The 19,655-nt window shown below is 48.0% G+C and overlaps 1 pseudogene; it reads right to left on the reverse strand.

The window, feature by feature from the left end:
* Positions 1–12,712: 12,712 nt before the first annotated feature.
* On the reverse strand, positions 12,713–14,391 carry LOC147690017 (HAUS augmin-like complex subunit 8; annotated as a pseudogene).
* Positions 14,392–19,655: the final 5,264 nt, after the last annotated feature.

A 19,655-nucleotide genomic window follows, 5' to 3' on the forward strand; every position in this document is an offset into this window, starting at 1 on the left:
GTGTAAGCCTTCGTGCCGCAGACGAAATACATGTTTGGAGATGCCACAAAGGAAGGTGGGTCGGCGGAGTCCAGAGTTCTGGAAAACCGGCAGGCACTGTGGCCTACCAGCTGAGTCCCAAGCCCTTCCATGCACATGTGGCCGGTGACGTTGATGACTGACAGGGCCACAGTCAGAGTGGCAGCCGTTCGTTTTCGCAGGTAGGAGAAGGTGGTTCTGGTTGGATTATTGAACACTTGCATTTCAACTTGTTCTTTAGTAGGGATATCCAAGTGGATTGTGTTGTTGTTGGTCTGCGGGCAGAAGTGTGTCTTTGTTCTGTTCCGCCAGACCCCGTGGTAGAAATGCGTTACGGTTTTGCTGGAGGTGGCATTGTCCTTAAAGCTTTCTTGCAGAAGCATCAGCCAGGCAAGACAGGAGCCGTGAACTGAGAAAGGTGAAGGGATGAATGGTATCGAGTGTCCAGTGGCGTGGGGTAGCAACCCACAGATCCAACAGTTGGTGGCATTGGTGGCAAGGTTGTGCTGGTGAAGTAGTTGTACGAAGGAGTTATTCCAAAATTCCTTTCGCCTCTCTCTGAGTTGGGGAGAGAGCGAAATCAGATAATGTTCCTTCATGGTGGTAGGCTGGACAGTGGTCAAGAAGGTTTCGTGAGCAGGTGCATTTTCTTCCACAATCCAGAGTGTGGTCATGAGGAGAAAGCAGAAGAGGATTGTGATGAAGAGCGCAATAGTCTTGGGGCTATGGAGTTTGTCTGCTTTTGGGTTTCTGCGGTGGGTATTTCCTGTTGCCTTCATCATCTTCTTATTTGGCGCTTCCATCATCTTCTTATCTGGCGCTTCCATCATCTTCAAGGGGCTCGGTAGCGGGCAGAACCACAGACTTTGTTTTGCTTCTCTCCGGGTAACCCTTGGTAGTGTTTAGGTCACCGTTCTGAGATTTAACTCAGTCCGTGGTCTACTTAGCCGAGACTCCCTCCTTTCGACGCAGGAAATACCCTTCTTTTGATGGCACTGTGGGATCAGAGAATTTTGAAAGTTCAAGTGTGTCGGTATCAGGATAGCAGGTTAGTGACGGTCGATCCTTGTTCAGGAGCTCTTCTTGGTTGCCGATGTTTTCAGTCGAGGTCAGGGTCGAAGAGATCTTCTTACAGTGGTGTGCATGCAGCCAGTTGCGTTTTCCCTCCACCCGTAGGGCTGTTCGGGTGGTGATGAGGACTTGCCAGGGGCCCGTCCACCGGGGTTCCAGACTCTTGGCACGCTGGAAATTCCGGATCAGGACAAAATCCCCAGGCTGAATGGTGTGTCCGGGACCCCTGGAAGTGTCAGGGATGGCATGCAGCACCTGTTGATGGATAACAGACAGCGTTTTAGTCAACTGACATAAGTAATCAGACATTAGGACGTCCGGGACGTCATGAATGGAAGTTGGTTTCGGTGCAGACCAGACATTCATAGGCCGGCCGAATACAACTTCGTATGGCGTCAAGTGGTGTTTGGTGGGGGTGGAACGCATTGAAAGCAATGCCAGGGGGAGTGCGTCTGGCCATTTCAGTCCTGTGGTAGCTACTATTTTGGCCAATTTTAGTTTCAGTGTGGCGTTATGTCGTTCAACTAGTCCAGCAGATTGGGGGTGGAAGACTGCGTGGAACTTTTGTTTTACACCCAACCCCTTCAAAATGAGTTGGATAACTTCGGCTACGAAGTGGGGGCCATTGTCGCTCCACAAAATTCGACAAAGGCCGTAACGGGGGAAAAACTCCTTTAACAGTACTTTTGCTGTGGCCATTGCAGTGTTGTCACGGGTTGGATATGCTTCCACCCATTTGCTAAATGCGCATACCACCACAAGTACATATTTCAGGCCTTGACATCTGTCTAGTTGGATGTAGTCCATCTGCAGGACTTCAAATTGGTGATTCGGGACCCCAAACCCTCCCCGGGGTACTACAGTTCCTTTCCCGGGATTGTGTTGCAGGCATATCAAACATTGTTGGACCAGGCGTTTGGCGGACTCTGTGATCTTATCATTGTGCCAAACTCTGGAGACAAGTTCAATCATGGGGGCTGATCCTATGTGGGCAGGGGAATGTGCCATAGTCAGTATGGGGATCAGATACGAGTCAGGTAACAACCATTTGTTTGTGTCTTTTGTCCGCCAGCAGCCTTCGTCATCTTTCAATCCCACCCGTGTCCATTCGGTCAGTTCGTGTTGTGTGCTAGCCATTTGAATGTCTCTAATAGTGTCCCTAGCGTCAGACCATTTTTCGGCTTGTGACCTGGTCGCGTACATGCGTGTTGTCGTCCTATTTTCAGCTGTCGTTCGGGCAGTGATGTCGGCTAGTGCATTCCCCTGTCCAATAATGTCTGTCACCCTTTTGTGTGCCTGACATTTGATGACTGCAAGCTTTTTGGGGAGAAGGACGGCTTCGATCAAGGCGGAGACTAGATCCCCGTGCAAAATGGGGGTGCCGTGTGAGGTCAAGAATCCCCTCTCCCTCCAAAGGAGCCCAAAATGGTGAACCACCCCAAAGGCATACTGGCTGTCGGTGTAAATGTTTGCTGTGGTTCCTGCTGCTAGAATACAGGCTCGTGTCAGGGCAATCAGTTCCGCTGCCTGGGCAGATCGTTGCGTTATGCGGGCTGTCTCGACTACAGTTCGAGCCGTGGTGACTGCATAGGCAGCTGAAGTGGTGCCATCGGGGAGTTTGATGCAAGAACCGTCCACCCACAGCTCTCCGTCGGGGTCGGGGAAAGCCGTGTCTCTGAGGTCAACCCTACTTCTGGTCTGTTCGTCTGTGAGGGTCACACAGTCGTGTACAGGATGCGCATTGGGATCGTTTTCTGGTAAGGGCAGCAGGGTTGCTGGGTTCAGTGTGGTGCATCTCTTCAGAGTGATGTGGGGTGCGAGCAGAGTCAGTTCGTATCCTGTCAGTCGTGCACTCGTCAGGTGTTGCGTTTTGGTTTGGTTTAGGAGGGTGTCAACTGCATGGGGTACCAGTACTGTGAGGGAATTCGAGAGCACGATCCCCTCACTCTGTCGGATAGAGATCGCAGCAGCAGCTACGGCTCGAAGGCAAGCAGGCAGGGCTCTGGCTACAGGGTCAAGAGTGGCTGAGAAATAAGCGCATGGTCGTTGCTTTGAGCCGATGGACTGGGTCAGGACAGATAAAGCACACCCCTCCCTTTCGTGCGTGAAAAGGGAGAAGGGCTTCGTGTAATCGGGGGTACCCAACACAGGGGCCGAGCAGAGGGCATCTCGTAGTTGCATGAAAGAAGTCTGACACTCAGGGGTCCAAGGGAGTGGGAGAGGGATGTCCTTTGCTAGCAATGAAAGCAGTGGTTTTACTACAAGGCTAAAGTTGGGTAACCACTGTCGGCAGAAGGAGGTGAGGCCTAGTAGAGAGCGGACCTGTTTCTGGGTCTTAGGGACGGGGGTGTCGAGAATGGTTTGGATCCGGTCAGGAGTCAGCTTCCTTCCGTCTTTGGACAAAAGGTGGCCTAGGTAAGTGACCTGGGGTTGGCAGAATTGCAACTTCTTCTTAGAGACCTTGTGGCCATTTTCTGCAAGGAAATGCAGGAGTTGAATGGTGGCTGTGACAGCTAGTGGAGTGGTGTCGGCTGCCAAAAGGATGTCATCGACATATTGTACTAACACCACTCCATCGGGTAACTGGACTTGATCCAGTTGTCTCTTGAGGGCCTGGCTATAGATGCTAGGGCTTTCTGTGTAGCCCTGGGGTGCTCGGCAGAACCTATATGAGCGGGCTTTTAGGGTGAAACCGAAGAGATATCGGCTGTCTGGGTGGATAGGGATGGAAAAGAATGCGTTTTTGAGGTCAATGACAGTGAAGGTGGTGGCAGTGGAGGGAATCAAAGTCAGGATGGTGGTAATGTCCGAGACCACAGGGTACTGGGGTACCACCACTTTGTTGATCTCTCGAAGGTCAATGATGAAGCGGTATGCCTTCTCATCTCCTTCTCCCTGTTTCTTAATGATGGGCAAGATTGGGCTGTTGCAAACGTTGCTAACTACTTCCTCTACCACTCCTGCGTCTATCAGTGATTGGATGATTTCTACCAATGCCTTCTCGCCCTCGGGCGATATCCGATATTGTGGAAGTTTTGGGAGTGTTGCATCTGGTCGAACAGTGATGTGCACTGGGTCAATCATCATGCGCCCTACATCCGAATCCGTTTTGGCCCACAGATACGGAGGCAGAGTGTCAAGCAGGGAAGTGTCAGCGTCGGTGATGGAAAACATGTGTCTGGGGGGGCAATGTCTAAGCAGAACAGGATTGTCGTAAAGGAAAACTCGGACTCCATCTTGAGAACATCTAATCGTTGCTCGGAAGTGTTTCAATAAGTCGAGTCCCATAATTGCGTCAGGGCTATTGGAGGAAAGCAAAAACGTAGTGTCAGTGGTGTTGTTTTCTAAGTCAAAGAGGATTGGGGCGGACAAAGGGTTAGTGGAGGGCGTCCCATCGAAACCTGTCGATGTTATTAGTAAGCCAGACAAGGGTGCCCTTGGAATCAGTCGTTTAGATAATGCACTACGTGTTGCGCCAGTGTCTACCAGGAATGGTGACTTTGTACCCAAGACCTTAGCAGTGACATAAGGGCCTTGCTGGTCAACATGGAGCTCGACTGGATCCCTCCCTTGCCCTAGGCAGTCCTATGCAAAGTCATGAACGTCATCGTAGTCAGATTGCTGGCATTGGTTCTGTCGGGGTCGATCAAATGTGTTTGGTCTACTGGATCTATCATTAGTTGCGTTGTTTGGGGGCCCTCGCTGTGGTCCCCTATTTCTTGGTTCGTTTGCTGAATCTCTAGGATCTCTATTTCTGGTGAGTTCCAAAAGAACCGGGCACTGAGATTTCCAGTGGCCCGATCCTTTACAGAAGGCACACTGGTCCTCTCTAATGTCTGTACGTCCAATGTGGGGAGTTGAAGCACGGTCTTTGGGAGGTGCCGTTTTAGGGACATTCATCTGATGGTTTCCCCGGTATTGGTCTCGTCCCAGAGTCACCCCTTGCAGTTGAGCTATCATCACCCTCTCTTTTAATTCTTTCTTCTTCCTCTCTGTCGTTCTATCGTTTTCGTTTTTCTGATGTTCATAATATTGAGCCATCTGGAGGATAGCCGTAGGTTTGGAGGCTGCCCAACTACTTTCGCTGGCCTGCAGTTTCTGCGAGACCTCCGGTGATAAACCCTTAACGTAATTCTGGACAAACAGATGGTGTCCGGTTGCAGTGGTCAGGTCCTGGCCACTGTAATCGGAGAACACCGTTTCAAACCGGGAGAAGTATTCCGATACATCCTCCTGAGGTTTCTGGCGACAAGCCGTTACTATCGACCAGTCCACTTTCTTTTCTAGGATCAGGGTTTTTAATTTCTGTACGATTTTATCCGGGAGGTCTAAAATGGCTTTCAAAGGCTTTTGTCCGGGTTCTCGTTGTCTGTCTATGCCATCAAGTTGTGACCAGTTATGTCCAAACAGCTCAGAGTGGTCGACTTTCCGGATTTGCTTCCACACATCAGCTGGTAGACATAACCCGAAAAACAAGTCGATGTCAGCTAGAGTCATAATCGTCGATCCTAGGGCCGTACCCAACTCAGTATAGAAGGCAGTGGGGTTTTTACGTAGGTCTGGCAGAGATTTCCGGAAGGTCAGAATCTCTTGCCGGTCCCATGGTTGGTAGACCCAATTGTACACTACCCTTCCCTTTGCATCTTTGTTGTTTGCGTCATCATGAGTCCCTTCACCTCGTGGAGGAACCCAGTAAGGGGCAGCCTCTCGTATCGGCATCATAGTGTTAGGTCGTTCAGTTTGTGGGTCGGTTGCTACAGATGTAGTGGATTCGATTTTTGGTTTTTGTTCAGTGAGGTGGCGGAAAACCTCAAGCGTACGCGTAAGGAGGTCCGTCACATCACTCTCACTCTCATCCCCGATATCAACCTTCCGGTACAGAGTCGTTAGGCTCTGTGGACCTTTTTCTTGATATCGGTCCTCGTATGCGTTTAAGACGTGGTAACACAGTTGTACAGTAAAGTGTCGTCTGTGACTCCCAGTATAAGAATTAAACACATCCGTGATGGACTCTTCATCTTCCCTCTTCTCTACCAGTATTTTTGCTATCTTGTCGACCCCTGCTCGTTCGTGTTTGCTTAGTCTATATGCTCTAGCAGGACCAACCCTTCGGGCTTCTGGGTCGCCCGGCGTTGTCGTTTGCGTAACATCTAATACAAGGAGTTCAGCCGGCACGGAGGCCATGGGGGCTGAAGCCGTGGGGCTACTCTCGCTGGTACCTGGGGATAGTGGGTGTTGGGCTAAGGGTTGGGAAGGGGCATATGGAGGGGGCATGTGGATGATCGGAGGACCTAGCAGCAGATCATCGTTGGTTCGCTGTTTTGAGTGTAATTCAGGGTAGAGCGTGGAGGGAGTTCTAACCAGACACTGGCTTGATGTTTCTATTTCTAGCTTCTGTTTGGTATCCTCTCTTTCTTTTATCTCTTTCTCTAGTTTCTGGGCCGCTAGGTGGGCTGCTTTCCGCAGCTCTTTTCCCAACCTACTCTCAGTTCTCTTTTTGCGTTGTTCGGCTTCTTTTCGCCACATGCCGAAGCTGTCAAGCATAGTGGACGTCGTCTTGTTTTTACCAAGGGCTGTTTCTAGTGCGATTATTCTATCGTTTTCGAAGGATCCTATCAGTGGCCACTGACTTTCTCGATCCTTTTTCGTATATTTATGCCACAGCTGGCTATAGGCTATAGCGACTAATCCATGCTTCGTGAACATGTCCTTATTAGGGGTGCCTTCCAGTGGAGCCGGATGGTTCATCTCTAATAAGCGGTCCGGGCTAAACAGGCTACTAACCAGTGGGGAGAAGACAGGCATGACGGATCACAATGGGATAATAGTCAGCACTACCTATCTTATCGCTGCGTGCAAAGACTAGATAGAATATTTCTATTCTACGTTGTTTGCACGTAGTGAATACCTCATGAACCAATTCTGAGCAATCAATGTTAGGTCAAAAATAAAAAATCAATATGGTCAATGGGAAGAATAAGTAGGCTCACAAAGGTTCGCGTCACCTACCCTTTCACTATCTGCAAAGAGGGGACCTATTCTTCCCTGTTTGCAGACAGAGAATCTCCAGAAAACAATCTATAACAGTTAATCAATGGGGGGAAGGGGCAATTGTTCACTGGGGGAGAAAGATAGGTCCGACGGGTGCGTACCTATCCTTCGCTGTTTATAAAGGGAGAGCCTGTTGTTTCTCCGTTTGTAGACAGTGAATCTCCAATAAATTAACAAAAAGTAATACTAGTATTTTCTCAACAATTATCAATCACTTTCAATTATCTATCACTTTCGCAATTCGTCGTGTTTACACGACCTTACCCGGACCGCATGGACAGTTTCTTGTCTTCCGAATCCAGCGCCCGATCGTCCTCTTCTCTTCCTACTTCTCGTGGCACTCCTGATGGTTCCCAGTCAGGACCGCAGATCACTCGAGAGAGGTCTGTTCGGAACCAGTGAAGTTCGGATGATCGGCTGTCAGACGAGGGTCTATCGGACAGGGTACCTTCCGATCGTTGCAGTCGTTCACTCTGTCGTCAGGACCTCTCCCACTGGATCCACGAGTCGCTGATGGGCCCCACGTTTGGGACGCCAATTGTTAAAAAGGGGTTCCAAAGACAACCAGTAACTAAAGACCCTTTTTGTTGCCCGGCGATATCGCCTCTATGACCCACCAATGTTAATCAATGAAGAAGCAGGCGCTGGAGACTGGAAGGCAGGAAACGAGGATTTTATTCTCTCCGGAGGAGAACACATCAATTCAGACAGCAAGTATCGTCACGAGGTGCTCTAACCACATCTCTGAGGCCTGGCCTCTTATACTAGGGTTTATGACCTTTATTGCACATAACACATTCTCGCAATACGTTAATAGTTGAAAGAACATCCTCGGAATCTCCCCTTTAGGCCCGTTCCCACATACATTTACAGTTGGATTCTCCACCCCGGTCACAACAGGTGATGGTTGTCGCACAGCAGGGCATTCCGCCGATTCACGGAATGCATGGGGTTGATCGGATCTCATGGGGTGGGGGCTTTGATCGGTTCGGGGGTCTTTTGATGGGGAGGGGAAGCTTCCTACTGTACGGGGTAATAAACAGTATCCGCAGAGCCAGGTGGCGGCCTGGGAACAAGGAAGACAAACGGGGACACAGGAAAAGGGGGTTTGCATCAAAAGGATTTGAGGCCACGAAAGGAATGAGGGGAGGTGTCGCGCTGGGAACAGGATGGGATTCAGTGGTGAAGCTGCGCTGAAGAGGGGTTTATGACCCAAGGCATGAGAGAGCGGGGGTTGTCAGCGTGCGGGGGACTGCTTGCGAGGTTAAGAGAGAGAGAGAGAGACGCGCTGGCTATCAGCGAGGGGCAGGGAGGCCATGGTGCTCAAAATGGCTGCCGCTTACGCGCACGAATGGGCTTGGAAAGGGGCAAGATGGCGCCGATAATGTTGACGTTTTGCAGTCTAATCTTTAACAACAGGAATGGTGGAAAGTGGCAATCAAATGTCTGCAGTCCCCCAACTCAGCAAACATAGGATTGATTTTTCTGAAATATCTTTGAGAAAAATTCTCAGTGCTCTCTGCAGACCACTCTTGAATACTGTGTTGTTGAATGAATCACCTTAGTATGTGCAAACCTATGCACACCTTTGTTTTGTGGATCTGCCACGCTCCAACTAGGGGAATTCAATGCACTTGGTATTATTTTATTTGGAATTTTCTATTTAAACAACAATTTTTTGCTCACCTGTTGCAGTAGTTAAGTATCTGTAATAAACTGGCTGGGGAACATTGCAGAAAAAAAAAATCAAAGGACGCAAAGGTAAAGCGCTTGCCCTCTGCTGACGCCATTATCTCAACACCCGACACCGGCATCTTCTCTACCTGTGTGGGCCCAGTACATATGTCGGTGCCGGAATACTGCCATGCCTGATGATAATGCACCGTTAATGAATCCCACACATTAACGGCGTTAATTTCTTCAAATGAAACCATCAGGTGTGAAAGTTTTACTTCAATTCACACTGGAACAGACCACTCACTCTATGCGCCATCGATGAAGAAAAGCCCTGTGTGGCGGCCTTACATGTAGTAGCATTGACTCCTTTGATTACTGGCCTTGCAAAACAATGCGATAGAAACGGTAGTGCAGGATGTGAGAAGCTAAAGTGACCTCTGTTAGTAGAAATGATAAAGTCACGCCTGGCTAGTTTCATACCAGCATGGTCGGTCTTTTACGAGCACAACAGAACCTCCCGTACAAAAGTGCCACGTACCACTCGAACTTCTCAATCTTTCTTCTAATTGAGGTCAATGGTCAGATGTAACATTTAAGAACTACGGAGCAGTAATGTAGTTTGTCCAGCATTTCCTATTATAACTTACCTCCGGTGAATGGGACTGTCTCAAGAGAAGCATTTCCCAGGTACCAATCAGATTGTCCACAGTCAGTAGATTCCACTTTCCGGGCCTTTGTTGTAGGAAATGAGATGAGGCCCCCTCCGAAGCGACAGGTTCGGGCTCAGGCTGCTTCTTAACATTTTCAAAATCGAAACCATGCAGTTTTTTTAACACGTGATACAGGCACAGCCAAATTATTCCGACGAGAGGCACCCCTCCTACACCCCCCCCCCCCCTCCCGGGATAATCAATCCACAACCTCTTTGTCTCCTGTGGCCGCAGCCTGGCCCACCCCCTCCCATTGAAATGAATACAATTTTGTTAACTCCTTCCCGGGCCACCTTAATGTCCGCCCGAAGGCTTCCTTGTAGATGGCAATGTAACTCACCACTCCCTCTCAAATGATGTCACTGCTGCAGCTTGTGCCTGCAGGTCGAGCAATACCTCGCCCTTGGCACATGCGCAGCAGGACATGTTCACAAAGAATTTAACATGTTTATTGCCAATCAGCAAATCCAGTCGTCATTTTTTCAAGCTACTGGACGTTTTTGCTCATCTTGCTTCTTTCTCAGGGTGGTAGGGAGGGCAACGCCCTCTACGCCCATTAACACCAGCTGCCCCTGGTCAATCTGAATGCATTACTCATACAGATCCCACTGCTGCTCTCACACTAAATGCACTCCTCATGTAGGTCGCACTGCAGCAGTCACACTCAATGTTTTACACATACAGATGTCACACTAAAGGCACTCCTCATGCAGGTCACACTGCAGCTGTCAAACAGAATGTCTACAGATTGCACTGCAGCCTTCACTCTAAATGTACTCCTCATGCAGGTTGCACTGCAGCCTACAAACTAAATGTACTCTGCATGCAGGTCGCACTACAGCCTTCACACTAAATGTACTCTGCATGCAGGTCACACTGCAGCCTTCACACTAAATGTACTCAGCATGCAGGTCACACTGCAGCCTTCACACTAAATGTACTCAGCATGCAGGTCACACTGCAGCCTTCACACTAAATGTACTCAGCATGCAGGTCGCACTGCAGCCGTCGCACTGAGAGCATTGCTCAAACAGCTCGCACTGCAGCTGTCACACTAAATGCACTCCTAATGCAGTTAGCACTACTTCTGCAATATTAAATGTACTCTTTATGTAGGTCGCACTACATCCACCACACTAAATGCATTCATCATGCAAGTCGCTCTACATACATCACCAGGGGTGGCTTGTGTTAATGGGCGTAGAGGGCGTTGCCCTCCCTACCACCCTGAGAAAGAAGCAAGATGAGCAAAAACGTCCAGTAGCTTGAAAAAATAACGACTGGACTTGCTGATTGGCAATAAACATGTTAAATTCTTTGTGAACATGTCCTGCTGCGGATGTATGACGTTACAACGCATACTTTTACAACGCCTACCTTTACAACGCGGTTTTTACCACGCATACCATTACAACGCATAATGCTTTTAGGCGCTGGATAGTGAATAGTTTAATTTACTATTCCAACTCCAGTCCCCGTGGATAGTAGGGAAGGTTATTGGATAGTAAATTAACCTATTCCCTATCCTAGAGCGCCCCCCAGAGCAATGCGTTGTAATAGTTTGCGTGGTAAAAGTTGCGTTGTAATGGTAGGTCGTTGTAAAAGTGTCGTTGTAAAGGTTGTATACCCCTGCTGCGCATGTGCCAAGGGCGAGGTATTGCTCGACCTGCAGGCACAAGCTGCAGCAGTGACATCATTTGAGAGGGAGTGGTGAGTTACATTGCCATCTACAAGGAAGCCTTCGGGCGGACATTAAGGTGGCCCGGGAAGGAGTTAACAAAATGGTATTCCTTTCAATGGGAGGGGGTGGGCCAGGCTGCGGCCACAGGAGACAAAGAGGTTGTGGATTGATTATCCCGGGAGGGGGGGGGGGGGGGTGTAGGAGGGGTGCCTCTCGTCGGAATAATTTGGCTGTGCCTGTATCACGTGTTAAAAAACTGCATGGTTCCGATTTTGAAAATGTTAAGAAGCAGCCTGAGCCCGAACCTGTCGCTTCGGAGGGGGCCTCATCTCATTTCCTACAACAAAGGCCCGGAAAGTGGAATCTACTGACTGTGGACAATCTGATTGGTACCTGGGAAATGCTTCTCTTGAGACAGTCCCATTCACCGGAGGTAAGTTATAATAGGAAATGCTGGACAAACTACATTACTGCTCCGTAGTTCTTAAATGTTACATCTGACCATTGACCTCAATTAGAAGAAAGATTGAGAAGTTCGAGTGGTACGTGGCACTTTTGTACGGGAGGTTCTGTTGTGCTCGTAAAAGACCGACCATGCTGGTATGAAACTAGCCAGGCGTGACTTTATCCTTTCTACTGACAGAGGTCACTTTAGCTTCTCACATCCTGCACTACCGTTTCTATCGCATTGTTTTGCAAGGCCAGTAATCAAAGGAGTCAATGCTACTACATATAAGGCCGCCACACAGTGCTTTTCTTCATCGATGGCGCATAGAGTGAGTGGTCTGTTCCAGTGTGAATTGAAGTAAAACTTTCACACCTGATGGTTTCATTTGAAGAAATTAGATAGCGCCGTTAATGTGTGGGATTCATTAACGGTGCATTATCATCAGGCATGGCAGTATTCCGGCAAGCTGGCGCCATTTTAAGTGACATATGTACTGGGCCCACACAGGTAGAGAAGATGCCGGTGTCGGGTGTTGAGATAATGGCGTCAGCAGAGGGCAAGCGCTTTACCTTTGGGTCCTTTGAATTTTATTTTTTCTGCAATGTTCCCCAGCCAGTTTATTACAGATACTTAACTACTCCAACAGGTGAGCAAAAAATAGTTGTTTAATTAGAAAATTCCAAATAAAATAATACCAAGTGCATTGAATTCCCCTAGTTGGAGCGTGGCAGATCCACAAAACAAAGGTGTGCATAGGTTTGCACATACTAAGGTGATTCATTCAACAACACAGTATTCAAGAGTGGTCTGCAGAGTGCACTGAGAATTTTTCTCAAAGATATTTCAGAAAAATCAATCCTATGTTTGCTGAGTTGGGGGACTGCAGACATTTGATTGCCACTTTCCACCATTCCTGTTGATCTTAATACGACAGAACATGGATAAATGTGCAGGATTAAAAAACAAAAAACACAATATTCTCCTGTGTACATAAAACAAGTCCAATGAATTTAGTATCAAAATATGAAAGCTTGGGGTATGGCAGAGGCGCTTCAGTTAGTCATTCGAATTACAAAGAGATTGGTCAACAAAATACCAGGGTTTCACAGCACCCACGCCTTCAGTATCCTCGATTTTGTGCTGGTTCTGTAAAGTACTCTCTTTGCTTACTTTAAAGGCCAAGTGAATAATCTCCGTCAGAGTGCTTGGAAGATCTGTGTCAATGTGCAGGGCCGTCTCCTCAAGTTCTTTCGTTTGAGTTAATATCTTGGAATTTTCTTCGGACCAGAGCGGCATAAACTCAGCCAGAAAGGATTCAGTAACTGACAAATGGTTTTGCAATTTTTCCAAGTAGTCCTTTCTGCTTCCTTCAACGTGAATATTTTTGAGTGGCAGCTCATGTCTCGTGGAATCCAGGGCTGTGGCAAATGTTTCATACACACTTTTAAACTGCTCCTGGATGGCATGAGTGCTGCAGTCTGGCTTGCAAGCTTCACTGCTAGCACCTCTGCTAGCGCCTGCTCCTTCTTCAACAGTGAAAGCCGACGCTTCTGCTCATGCACTTTCTTCTGTAGCTTCTCTCTCTCTCTTCGCATGCTAGCAATAGATTCTTCTCAGCCTTTTCCTCAAGTCACGCATATCTTTCTGAATCTCTAGGCGGAGTAAGGTTTGCAGCTGTGTCTGTGCCTTATTCATTGCCAGAACATCCTCAGGAACTGCAGGGACTGGAGGCTGCTCCTTTTTGGGAGGTTTAGCATCAGCTTTGAAGAGGGCATTTGGAGTCTTTCTCTGAAATGTTTTATCATTAATAACAGAAAGATCAAGATCAGGGCGAGCGATTTTATGGCCTTCCAGCAAAGTGGACTGCAGATCACCTTTCCCAAAGATGTTGCTATCCAGGGTGCCAGGTGGAAGTCCACTCGGGGACTTGAACCTCTGAGGCGAATGTATGACTTTACAACGCATACTTTTACAACGCATTTTTTACAATGCAACATCCATTACAACGCATTGCATTACAACGCATGCCACTACAACAAATTTTTTAAAACTACCTTTACAACGTATTCCATTACAACTCATACTACCTTTACAACCCATACCATTACAATGCATAACATTACATTGCATGTATGGTAAGTATTGGATAGTGTAGGGGTAAAAATTACTATTCTAACTCCAGGGGGGTGCAACAGTAGGGTAAGTGTTGGATAGTGTAGGGGTAAAAATTACTATTCTAACTCCAGGGGGTGCAACAGTAGGGTAAGTGTTGGATAGTGTAAGGGTACTATGCGTTGTAACGGTATGTGTTGTAATGGTATGCGTTGTAATGACTGCCTTGTAATGACATGCGTTGTAGTGGTATGCGTTGTAGTGTCATGCGTTGTAATGGTTGCGTTGTAATGGCATGCGATGTAATGGATGTTGCGTTGTGAAAGTTTTGTTGTAATGGTAGTGCGATGTAAAAATTGCGTTGTAAAGGTTTTTTCCCCTCTGAGGTCGCCATGGACCTTCTGGTGGGTGTACCACTGCCGGTCCACTCAGGAGGCTTCACACCTGAACAGATGGTTGTATTTTGCAGGTTTACCTTTGCAACTTTTTTTCTTGTCATACTGCTGCATATAACGAGACTGCTCCATCTTTCCAACTTTAAGCTTTTTCGCAGTGATTTCATTACTACTCCCAGAGCTATTGGTGGATACATCCTCTGCGGGGGTGCTTACTAAATCCGCCATTTTCTGCTCCCACCTCCTTAGGGCCCTTTGATATGCGGGAAAGGGTCAGATGGGACTTTTGGGGGATCAGTGAGGCTGCACTGCACAGTTTGCACATTTCTAACATCATAAAGCACATTAAATAAAATATCAGCTAGCCTCCACATTGCTAGCGGTTCCAAAGGCTTAACACCTAAAATGAAGGCACACGGATGAGGGGAGAAGGAAATGTACGTTTTCTCAGGCTCTTCAGTCAGTGACATTGCTGGACTGCAACTCAACAGCAATAACAGCAAAGGGCATTTTCACGAGAGAAAGATAGAAACTCAGTAAAGTTTCTTAAATGATAAATAATTCAGCCATATTGCTTTACTAATCTCGTAGGTTGTTTTAGCTTGCTCACTCGCCACAGTGCAGTGCGACAATAGTTTTACGCCTCACCACTTTCAAATGTCACCAGTCGCCCCCAAGATTGACAGTATTACAAAACAATGGACCATTGTTTTGTAATACTGTTTGATACCCAGGTCCCAGACCTTTTTGGGTTACCCCATTTTGATTAATGGCCCCCGAGATTGACAGCTGCAGTGCAACCTGCACGAGGAGTGCATTTAGTGTGATGGCTGCAGTGCAACCTGCACGAGGAGTGCATTTAGTGTGATGGCTGCAGTGCAATCTGTATGAGTAATACATTCAGTGCGACGGCTGCAGTGCAACCTGTACGACGAGTGCATTTAGTGTCACACCTGCAGTGCGATCTATATGAGTACTTCATTCAGTGTGGCATCTGCAGTGGGGCCAGCACGAGGATAACATTTAATGCATGGAAATCACATGTATCATGACAGCCGCAGCACTACCTGCGGCGGGTGTACAGAAGGTTAATGCAATAGGAGGAGGGCAAGTGTCAGCGCATGTGTGGATGATTTCACATTCAGCAGGCATACAGCAACAGCCAGCAGGACATCAGCAGACACCTGGTGTCTATGAACTAGACGCAGCCCTGTCTTTAAGTCCATTTCTCCCTGCACTGGTCTGAGTTTGGACCTGTTTCAAGTATTTCCAGCTGGTCCTTTTCGCTGTGCACCTGCTCATTCTTTGCATAACACCAGTGTGTACGAGGCTCCCCTGACATCCTTCTCCAGCTGTTCAAGAGATGCCCTCACTCTCTATGCATTAGGATCATGTAAACAGCATTTTTTGAAGATTAGATGCTTCATGCAATGAATTATAATCGTTTCAGGGTAATGCGTTTTCACTGCAGTCTGACCAAATGTTGACCCACCCCCTGTACCGAGTGTCTTGCTGGGACAGACTTTTATATGGTTATTTCATAGATGAATTGGCAAGGATCTGAAATTCCTGATCCCAGCAACAATATAACTTATGCAAACTAGTCTGGTATTCCTCGTGATACAACAGAGCACTTAAGCGATTCCATTCGATTTGAAAAGCGCATGGACACCCAATGGGCCTCTCAGCACTAAATGACCAACCAGCACTAATCCATCACTGAATCCGAGTACTTAAATCGCATAGGGTGCGCCTCAATTGACAAACAACCAAGCCTTTACCATCTTCCTGAAAGTTGGTTCATTATCATTTTTCCACAACTTAATTCCATTGCTTAGGAACCAGTTGGAAAAACATCACACTAATATTCACTGAAGTTCCTTCTCCAGGCTAAAATCCAATCTCAGCTAGGCAGACTCAGCCTTCGTTTCTTCCGAGGATGATAAATGGGGGTTCTATGCATTGTAAATAACAAGTTTTAACATATATAGGTTCAGAGTGCTTTGCATGAGCACCAGTTGTGTTGCATATGGACACATTCATTTTTGTTAGGAACAGGGAGATTAAGTGATTTGCCCAGAATCACAAGATGTTGAGCGTCCCTGCCGAGGCTCAAACCGGGTTACCCATCTTCGAGGTCGATTGCTCTAGCCGTTAGGCCACATATGTTTTCACATTGTCTAGAAAAGATAGAAGTGTGGGATTTAGCGCTCTCAAGATAAGTTATCATATAAAAAAGTTATTTTCAGTTTGTGGGCTGGAGCTGTACCCTGAGACATTGAGCACCAGAACATAGATCAAGGGCTGTAGACAGGTAAGTGTGCTCTGCCTTGAAAAGTGAAAAGGCTGGGCTTCCCTTGCTGGTCATTTATAAGATCTGTGGGTCTGAAAATGGGCTGTCTGGATGCTTTCCAAGGGCAGTGCCCATATAACAATTCCTGATACCATCAGTAACTATGTGGAAAACAAAAAAGTGATGAGTGGAAAATGCCTGTATTAATCCCAACACCTGCTAATTACTCAAGGTCACATCCCTGTCCATCTTTACTTGCCACCCCTGCAATTGAGACCGTAACCAGCCATATGCAAATCAGCCTTGGTCCTGCTCCAGTTGGAACAGCTTACCATGAACTGCCAGGCAGGCTCCACTATGAGAAGGAACTCAAGCAAGCCTTGACCGGTTTGGGCCTCCTCGGGCCTCGACTGTAGGATGAAGCTTGAGTCCCCTGGCATAGCACAGGATAATGCAGCACTACTTCTTCTTCTCCTCCTCTCTCTCTTAAGAGAACATGCACAACAGTTTACAGACAATAATGTTATACAGGTGACAGTAGAAAAAAGAAAAATACAAAACAGATAACCCACTAAGCTGCATGAAGGAAGCAAACTGAAGTCCTTTTGAAAGGCTGAGCTGCCTCTGGGAAACTGCAATTGCGGGAAATAAAGAGATAGGTACTCCATGCTTGAGCTCCGATAAGTGTTTAAAAGTTTTAACATTACGGGTTCATGCCCTCACTCGGCACCCGGCATTGTCTTCGCAGACTGCATTCCGCCTTGGCCCACTGCCATCTCCTCACCCCGAACTTAGCGAATCTCCTGGTAGACTTCGAGAAGGCCTTTGATTCGGTGACTGGGGGTTTCTTCAGGATGTTCTTGGCAAGATGGGATTCGGTCCCCGCTTCCTGGCCATGGTAAAGGTTCTGTATGCCCTCTCACAGGCTTGTGTCCTGGTAAACAGGGTTCTGTCAGAGTCCTTCTTGATTCGCAGGGCGACGAGGCAGGGTTGTCCCCTTCCCCCCCTGCTTTTTGCTCTGGTGATGGAGCCCTTGGCGTCCCTGATACGGTCATGTGAACAAGTGCAGGATGGGAGTGGCCCAACACCGAGCCAGACAACATCGCCTTTTAAACGGACGATGTCCTCATCTACTTAGCCAACCCCGCCCGGTCCGGCCCACACTGTCTCCGTATTTTGCAAACCTTCGAACGAGCCTCTGGCCTTTGGTTGAATCCTGAAAAATCGGTTCTGGTTCTCCTCTACCTCTTCCGTGAATGCTTCGATTGGCAATCGGATATACCTCTTCGCTGTCAATCTTTCAAATACCTAGGGATCTGGTTGACCTTATTACCTGAGCTTAGCTGGGTCCTCAATGTCACTCCCCTGGCGAAATGGGCCAAGGTGGACCTCCAGAAGTGGCAATCACTGCCCCTTAAAATGATTGTGCTTCCCCGCTTCCTTTACATGCTTCAGAACACCCCCGCGTGTTTTCCCAGGGCCTGGTTCCACGAGCTATCGATTTACAAAAGGGGGTGGTGATGAACAGAGTGTCTGAATTGAGCAGACCACTCTTACCCAGTCCAAAGATCAGGGCTTGATCCATCACCGTTATTTATCTCACTGCCCCATCCCAGCTCAGAACCTGGCTATATGCAAATCAGTCTGTCCCTGGCCCAGTGCATCATGGGAACAGGGCAGACTAAACTACCAAGCCAATTCTTTACCAGAAAGGAGACAAGCTACCGGGGACCGGTTTCTGGCATTTCAGCCTCTTCGGCCCGGCTTGCTTGAATCCTGATGGAGCAGTGAGAAAGGGACTCATGTCTGAGTATACCCTGCCACACCTATAGTGGCCAAAATCGATTTACAAAAGGGGGTGGTGATGAACAGAGTGTCTGAATTGAGCAGACCACTCTTACCCAGTCCAAAGATCAGGGCTTGATCCATCACCGTTATTTATCTCACTGCCCCATCCCAGCTCAGAACCTGGCTATATGCAAATCAGTCTGTCCCTGGCCCAGTGCATCATGGGAACAGGGCAGACTAAACTACCAAGCCAATTCTTTACCAGAAAGGAGACAAGCTACCGGGGACCGGTTTCTGGCATTTCAGCCTCTTCGGCCCGGCTTGCTTGAATCCTGATGGAGCAGTGAGAAAGGGACTCATGTCTGAGTATACCCTGCCACACCTATAGTGGCCAAAATCGATTTACAAAAGGGGGTGGTGATGAACAGAGTGTCTGAATTGAGCAGACCACTCTTACCCAGTCCAAAGATCAGGGCTTGATCCATCACCGTTATTTATCTCACTGCCCCATCCCAGCTCAGAACCTGGCTATATGCAAATCAGTCTGTCCCTGGCCCAGTGCATCATGGGAACAGGGCAGACTAAACTACCAAGCCAATTCTTTACCAGAAAGGAGACAAGCTACCGGGGACCGGTTTCTGGCATTTCAGCCTCTTCGGCCCGGCTTGCTTGAATCCTGATGGAGCAGTGAGAAAGGGACTCATGTCTGAGTATACCCTGCCACACCTATAGTGGCCAAAATCGATTTACAAAAGGGGGTGGTGATGAACAGAGTGTCTGAATTGAGCAGACCACTCTTACCCAGTCCAAAGATCAGGGCTTGATCCATCACCGTTATTTATCTCACTGCCCCATCCCAGCTCAGAACCTGCCTATATGCAAATCAGTCTGTCCCTGGCCCAGTGCATCATGGGAACAGGGCAGACTAAACTACCAAGCCAATTCTTTACCAGAAAGGAGACAAGCTACCAGTGTAAGAATTGGCTTTTGTAGTTTGGTTTGCCCTGTTCCCATCATGCACTGGGACAGGAACAGACTAATTTGCATACAGCCAGGTTCTGAAACTGGGATGGTGCAGTGAGCTAAAAAACGGTGTTGGATCTAGCCCTGATCTCTTGACTGGGTGAGAGCTTTCTGCTTAATTCAGAGACTCTGTCCCTCACCACCCCTTGTTGTAAATATGTTTGTCCACCCTAAGCGTGGAAGGGTATTCTCAGATGTGAGACCCTTGCTCATTGCACCATCAGGATTCAAGCAAACCGGGCCGAAGACGGCTGTAATGCCAGAAACCGGTCCCCGGGAGCTTGTTTCCTTCCCAGTGTAAGAATTGGCTTTTGTAGTTTGGTTTGCCCTGTTCCCATCATGCACTGGGACAGGAACAGACTAATTTGCATACAGCCAGGTTCTGAAA

The sequence above is a fragment of the Lissotriton vulgaris genome, chromosome 9, assembly GCF_964263255.1.
Source record: "Lissotriton vulgaris chromosome 9, aLisVul1.2, whole genome shotgun sequence".
NCBI classification, from domain to species: Eukaryota; Metazoa; Chordata; class Amphibia; order Caudata; family Salamandridae; genus Lissotriton; species Lissotriton vulgaris.